The following is a 7,709-nucleotide window of genomic DNA, read 5'->3' as shown; positions in this document are numbered from 1 at the left end:
TGCATACCATGCAGCTGTGGACAAGACTTCATAGGGACCATCAAACACAGCACAAATCAAGAAACACAAGAGACACTGCAGACTGGATCAGCCAGAAAAATCAGCAGTAGCAAAAGACATTATAAACCATCTGGGCATAAAATGCTATTTGAAAACACTGAAATTCTGGACCATGCCAACAACTACTGGGTCAGAATGCAGAGGGAAGCCATTGAAATCCACAGGCATCTGGACAACTTCAACAGAAAAGAAGAAATACTGAAAATAAACATGGTTTGGCTACCAATCCTGAATAACACCAAAAGCAAGACTCAAAACAAGCAAATGAACACCACCCAGGCTCAAGGGGTTTCTCCACAGACAATGGATTACCAGTTAAATAGACACAAATCCCCCTTGCATATCCTCCACACAATACCTCTTTAGGCTGTGACATTCAAGACAGTATAACACACAAACAAACTCCACTGTTAACATGTAAAAAACACACTTCCTCCCAAACAAGGGTCCCACAGGTGTATATACTCCACACACTTCTATGCCATCACCCTCTGAAGATGCCAGCCACAGTTGCAGGTGAAACACCAGGAATAAATTCTTCCAAACAACGGCCACATAGCCCAAAAAACCCACAATAAACAATATAAACTTTCCCTTTTCTCCCCATCCTCTTTTGTTCTCTATGTTTATTTTAATTTTTCCTTTATTTTTCCTGCCTTATGCCCACTCATCTCCCCCTCCTTTTTTTTGGTCTTTAAAAAACTTTAATCATTTTGAGGAAAAAAATATAGCAGGAATACATGTAATTTTTACATGAATTACTCAAATTTACTTTTTTCAATTTTATTTTATCTGCCCAGTGGATCATGAGGGACTAATATTAAAAAACAAAACTAAAATGATGGTGAGATTAATTATCCTGCTATAGTATGATGATAAGGAAATACTCTGAGCTTTTTTAAAAAGTATAAAATTCAGTTGATCCCTGAAGGGGTGGGAGTGGGTTGGTTGTTGTGTTAGGTTTGTACAACAATTTCTATTATTTCAGATATAGACCTTCATCCCTGCTTATGATGTGGCCCATGGTAATCAAATGCTTCTCTGCCATCTACATTAATTCTTGTTAACAAGGATGCATGTCGAAAAGGCACTTGGAAAAGTAATATGCAGAATACTAGGCTTAAAGTCTTGAAGTTCCATATTAAAGTCTTCCTGATGAAGCAAAGCTTATGAAGACCAGCAGGGAGGATCCTTTTTTCTTCCATACCTTTAGATTCCCTTCATCTCTTTCTTGAAGGAGAGCCAAAGCAATCCATTTTTTTAAAAGAACAGTCAGTTCTATGTGGGTGACAGACTGCAGAGGGAACAAACTGATGTTGCTAAATGAAGGTGATTCTTAGAGATCCAGAAAAAGTGATCCCCATGTATGGGCAGGTATAGATGTTTATTTTGATGCACTGCTGTCAAGAGAAGCCATGGGAGCTAGAAAGGAGAAGAAAACCTCTGCTCAGTATTCAACTGCACCATGTCTTTTTCTTTTTTTCTTTTCTGAGATTAATTTATATTAGTTTTATACAGCCTAATTTACAATAATATACAAACAAAGATAAGGAAACAAAAGGTGGAAAAAGATAAGAAGAAGAAGAAGAAGAAGAAGAAGAAGAAGAAGAAGAAGAAGAAGAAGATCAAAGACCCACAACTAATATAATCCACACAGACTATCAACTCCAGTGTTAACTAAAATTTGACAACAAAGATGGAAAACAAAACAGTGGCCAACAGATTGGAAAAGTTCAATATTCATCCTTATCCACAAAAGAGAGAGAGAGAGAGAGAGAGAGAGAGAGAGAGAAGACTCCAGCAAATATAGGACCGTAACATTAATTTCCTATGCAAATAACATGATGACGATGATGACGATGACATTCCATCTGGCTATACTAATCTGTCTCAAGGTGTAGTCACTACATAACCGAAAGCAGAAGATGGAGAATCTCCATTCTCTGTAAAAACAAGACCAGGAGTAGATTGTGGCACAGACCATGAACTGCTAATATCAAAAATTAGAGTAAAGCTAAAGAAGAACACTAAAGCAATGTGCCAAAATACAAAATGAAGAACGTTCCCATAGAATGTAAAGATAATGTAAATATTGATTTGCACTTAGTTGTCCTGGAGCTAGAACTCTGGACAGAAACTAGGGACATTGTCAGGAAGGAATTCAAAAAGACACTATCTGCAGCCAATAGGAAAGAGAAGCTTCAGTGGACGACAGATCAAATTTTTCAAACAATTAAGGACAGATGAGAAGCAAAAGTAAAAGGGGACTGAAATAGGGTCAGAACCCCAAATGCACCTGTTCATCAACTTGTGTGCAGGGATAAAGAAAACTACTATAATATTCAGTGCAGAGAAATAAAATATGGCAACAAAAAGGAAGAACAAGAGACCTCTTTCACAAGAAATGAAAGGGAAATTTAAACCAAGAGAGTGGATGCTCTATGACCATTGGGGGACAGATTATATAACCTAGTAGAAATAAAAAGATGATAGAAACAATACATGGAAGAACTATATAAAAGGGATGAAAGGATGACAGATCCATTCAAGGAAGAACCATTTAAAAACAAACGCATAACTTTAGAAAGTAAAGTGGGAGCTGGACTCAGAATATTTGGGAGAAATAAATCACCAGGTACAGATGGTATAGCAATAGAGATGGTTCAGTCTAAAGAGACAGAATCTACTCTAGTTCTGACTAAAATCTGCCAACGAATATGGAAAACAAAAGACTATCCTACAGACTGGAAATGCTCAATATGCATTCCAGCCTCCATGAAAGGGGACACCAGAGAATGCAGTGAGAATAGGATTATTGCATTTATTTCCCATGCAAGCAAAGTGATTCTCAAAAGTCTACAACAAAGACTTTTACTATATATGCTGTGAGAAATGCCAGACGTCCAAGCTAGGCTCAGGAAAAGAAGAGGCACTAACGTCATGCTGCAAACATATGTTGGATAATGGAGTGCACCAAAGTATTTCAAAAGAAAATCAGCCTGTGATTTCTAGATTTTGTAGACCATGAAAAATTGTAGATTGCTCTTAAAGAAATTGGTGTGCACAGTATTTGATTGTTCTCATGCAAAACCTATACAACTATAAAATAACTAGACAAGATCTTGAACTGTAAAGGCTGTATCATTGAATACTAATATTAGGATTGTCCATGTCATCATATTTCCAAATTCTATGTATGGCTGTGAAAGCTGGACAGTGGAGTAAGTTGATAGGAAGAAAATCAAACGATTTGAAGTAAGGTCCTGGAGAAGAGTTCTGTAAATACCGTGGACTGCTAAAATGATGAATATATGGGTCCAGGAGCAAATCAAGTCTGAACTCTCCCTGGAAATCAAGATGACTAAATGGAGACTATCATACTTTGGACATATCATGAGATGACATGACTCCCTAGAAAAGACAATGATACTTGGCCAGGTAGAAAGTAGTAGGAAAAGAGTAAGACTGCATTACAGATGGATAGACTCAATCAAGGAAAACCACTACCCTGAGTCTACAAGACCTGAACATGATGCTTGAAGTTAGGGTGACTGGGAGGTGTTTTATCCATAAGTCCATAAGCTGAAGTCAACTCGATGGCAGTTAACAACCACAAAATGGATGCACGTCTTTTCTGATACCTTTTATCATTCAAAATGAAAATATCATTCTAAATAAAAATATTCCATAATATGTTTTTCCAGGGGAAAAAAAGTTCTGAAAAACAGAAGGAAAAAACTTTTTCTCCTGAGTGTTTCTCTCTTTCCCCATCCAAGCTTTCACATTTCTAGTTGTGATAACAAAAAATCAACATCCTCCAAATTCATGCATATTTTACTGGGGCTTTGTTGTCACAAATCTTATTCTGAACCAAAGATATGCTGCCACCTCATGGGCCAGAGAAGAGCACTGCACTCCTGCCAGGAGATTATGGAAGCCTGCTGAAGAACTTCCTTGACCTTTGTGTGTCTGTAGGGCTTCCAGGTCTCAGGGCTTAGCCCTTCTTCTCCAGTCCTCAAGGGAAGGGGGATGAATCACAGGGAGAGCCACAAAAAGTGTGTGCATGTGTGTCCCTAATTTTTTTGATGTGTTTTTTATTTGAATACCATCCTCTATGCATCTGTGGCTGATGCTGAAGGTATCGTGCCTGATGATATTGCCAGGGGCTGCCCTTTGTAACATCATCCTTGTGACCTCATGAGCCTCACCCAGTGACATCACAAGGGATTGCTCTTTGGGTTTCTGTTTTTGGCCTTGAAATTTCAGTGCCTGGGATAGTCCTGACTTCACAACTGTGGTGATATATCATTAAAGGTAAAATTATTCCCCTTTGACATGATTGTCAAGTCATGTCTGACTGTAGGGGGCAGTACTCATCTCCTTTACTAAGCCAAGGGAGCCAGCATTGTCAAAGATGACTCTGTGGCCATGTGGCCAGCATGACTAAATGCCGAGGCGCATGGAACGCTGTTCCCTTCCCAACAAAGTGGTACCTATTTATCTACTTGCACTTTTACATGCTAGATTGGCAGAAGCTGGGACTAGTGATAGGAGCTCACTTTGTCCCACAGCGCTTAGGTCTCGAACTGCCAGTCTGCTGAACTTATATTAGTGCCTATGAATTCACCCAAGACATTGAAGTAATCAGGGCCAGGTTTTCTTCCCCACCTTAAAAATGTCTCCCGGTGTAGGAGTAGGGAAGTTCAAGCTTGTGGGATCACCTCTGATTTATTGTTAACTACCTCACCCCATCTACCAAATGAGGCTTGATCCAGAAAACAGACACTTCAGCTGTTGCCACGCTGAAGAGTCAGTGCAGTTTGACACCAGATTAACTGTCAGGGCCCAATGGTGTGGAATCATGGGATTTGCTGTGGCACCAGAGCTCTCTGACAGAGAAGGTTAACTATCTAATACAACTACAAATCCCTGAATTCCCTGTCTTTGAACCATGGCTGTTAAAGCAGTGTCAAACCCTTCTGCCAACTCCCAATTTTTGTCTTATAAGCAGTCAATTTTCACAAGCCTGTCAGAATAAAAAGTCTTCACCTGCCAACAAGGAGGAGGAGAATCTAGCCTCACTTGGAAGAGAGTTCCCGAGCCTTGGAGCATCCATGGAGAAGGTCCTCCCAACTGTCCCAAGCAGCTGAGTAGTAGGAACAAGATATGGGCTTCCCATGAAGATCTCAGAACCTGGGCAGGCTTGTACGGGAGAATGTAGTACCTCAGTGTGGATCAAATTTGTATAGGGCTTTATAGGCTATCACCAACACTTCATACCCTTCAACTGCCTCAATTTGGAAAGGGACAGTTGAACGGTGTGAAGTGTTGGTGATAATCTATAAAGCCCTATACAAATTTGATCCACTCTAAGGGACTACAATCTCTGTCAACCCACATAATCTGTCAGCCCACTTTTCAGCTGCTTTTAAAAGGTCTCCTCCTCCCACTTTCCCTTTTTGTCCTCTGCTTACTTCAGTTACTGTAAACCTCAATTCAAAATGTGAAAGTAGTTTGCACTCAATTAACTCAACAGAGCAGGAGTGGAGAGGAAGAGGCTGAATCATGCCCTTCCCAGTAGGCTCAGGCAAAGGCAAACTGCTGCAGTCTCTCTTAGTTTGTCTGTTCTTCCTCACTAAAAACTTTTTCTATCTTCACCACAATATGATGTTACTTGGCAATACCTGTCCCAGTTTTCATCTATGAAATGATGGTGTCTATAATATGTTGAATTGTACCCATATATTTGTTGATGGACAGTGTCAAGGACCCTGTTCTCCCTTCATATATATATATATATATATATATATATATATATATATATTAGGATGGTATCAAACAGAAGACTGACATGTGGCTACCCATCAATTACAGGACTGTCATATATAAAAAGGGCACATGTCTACCCAGTGGCTCAATTACGGTTGGTGTCACCCAGTGTGGTAACTCATGGTGTCAACCCTGACATTGACTTCCCCTCATCCCACACCATACAGTATCCTTAGTAATGTTTTTATACTAATGTTACTCATAAATCATAATTCCCATAGATCTCTGATCTGATTGCAATAGTTGTAACATAAATAACTAACAAAATTAAGTGAAAATTTGGTAAAATGTTGTTTTCAAAGAAAACATAATTTTAAAAGAATATTTCTAATATATTTTTGTGTTTTTATTTGTTTTATAACAATACAAAACAAACAATTAATACACAAATAACAAATAGCCTTGGAAGTCTATATGTAAACTTGCATAATAGCTTTCTTTTGTGGGGTAACAGCAGTAACAAAGTCCTAAAGACATCACTCAGATTCACTAGTTGATCAAGTTGGGATCAAAGTATCTTTTGAAAGAATAGCTTGATGAGTAGGAGGTCCAATAGCAAATGAGTTGGTGCTGATGTAATCAATAAACACTGACCAATCATCAAAAAAGGTGTCTGGTTTCTTTTGTCCGTCCCTGAGTCAAAAAGTATAAGAAAGCTTTTCCAATAACCAAGTGTCCCAAACTCTTTCCCACCAGTCGCTTATTAGTATATTCCCTGTTTTCCAGCTTCTCTCAGTTATATTCCTGAGATGAGTAATGTGATAACGATGTTTTAGACAAGTGTTCTTTTTACAGTAAATTGACAAGAGGAGAAGGCCCAGACAGAAGGTTACAGTTTGTTTCACAATAAGAGAGATCTACATCAGTATTGCATTCCAAAAATCTTTAACCTTGGCACAGTCCAACTACATGTGTTCAAAGGAGCCTAAAGTGTCATAACCTCTCCAACATTTTAGAGAGATGTTTTTCATAATCCAGGACAGTTTCATAGAATCATAGAATCATAGAGTTGGAAGAGAACATAAGGGCAATCCAGTCCAACCCCCTGCCATGCAGGAAATCTAAATCAAAGCATCCCCGACAGATGGCCATCCAGCCTTGCTTAAAGACTTCCAAGGAGGGAGACTCCACCATACTCCTAGGGAGTGTGTTCCACTGTCAAACACTGTCAGGAAGTTTCTCCTAATGTTGAGGTGGAATCTCTTTTCCTGTAGCTTGCATCCATTGTTATGGGTCCTGTTCTCTGGAACAGCAGAAAACAAACTTGATCCCTCACATGTGTTAGATACCATTTGTATATTAACTGGAGGGACTCCTCTTTTGTCAATGTGGATCTTGATTTATATGGGTGGGAGTTCCATATGCTTTGCCATATGGCTTTGGAGCTATTTAAATTTAGGTCCAATTGCTACATTAACTTGGCTGATTGATTTTTTTGCCATAAACAGATTGCACTAAATTTTTGTATATAATGGCTGCCTCTCCCATGCAGTTCTGCCCCTTGTGCATGCATAATATTTCATAAAAGGTCATAGGACGAGGGTAGTTCCCTTGCAACATCACATTCTTTGCAAAGGATAACATCTGTGATATCTGCATCCAATTGTGGTTGACATGTCTCAGGCTATCTGTCAGAGTTTCTATGCTTTTTATTAAAAGAATGTTTTAACAAGAAATTTTAAAATTTAAAATTAAAAAAACCCCGACACCTTTCTTTTCTCCTCCCACTGAGCCTTGCCCCACTCACACCATCTCCTCTGCTGAGCTCCAGCATTTTAAAGGGACTAAGATGAAGCACCAAAAGCTGCTTTCTGCTCAAA

The sequence above is a fragment of the Sceloporus occidentalis genome, unplaced genomic scaffold (genome assembly GCF_023333645.1).
Source record: "Sceloporus occidentalis isolate IW3139 unplaced genomic scaffold, rSceOcc1.0.p SCAF_1, whole genome shotgun sequence".
In the NCBI taxonomy this organism is placed as follows: Eukaryota; Metazoa; Chordata; class Lepidosauria; order Squamata; family Phrynosomatidae; genus Sceloporus; species Sceloporus occidentalis.
The sequence above is the reverse complement of the archived record's forward strand: the minus strand, read 5'-3'. Positions refer to the sequence as shown.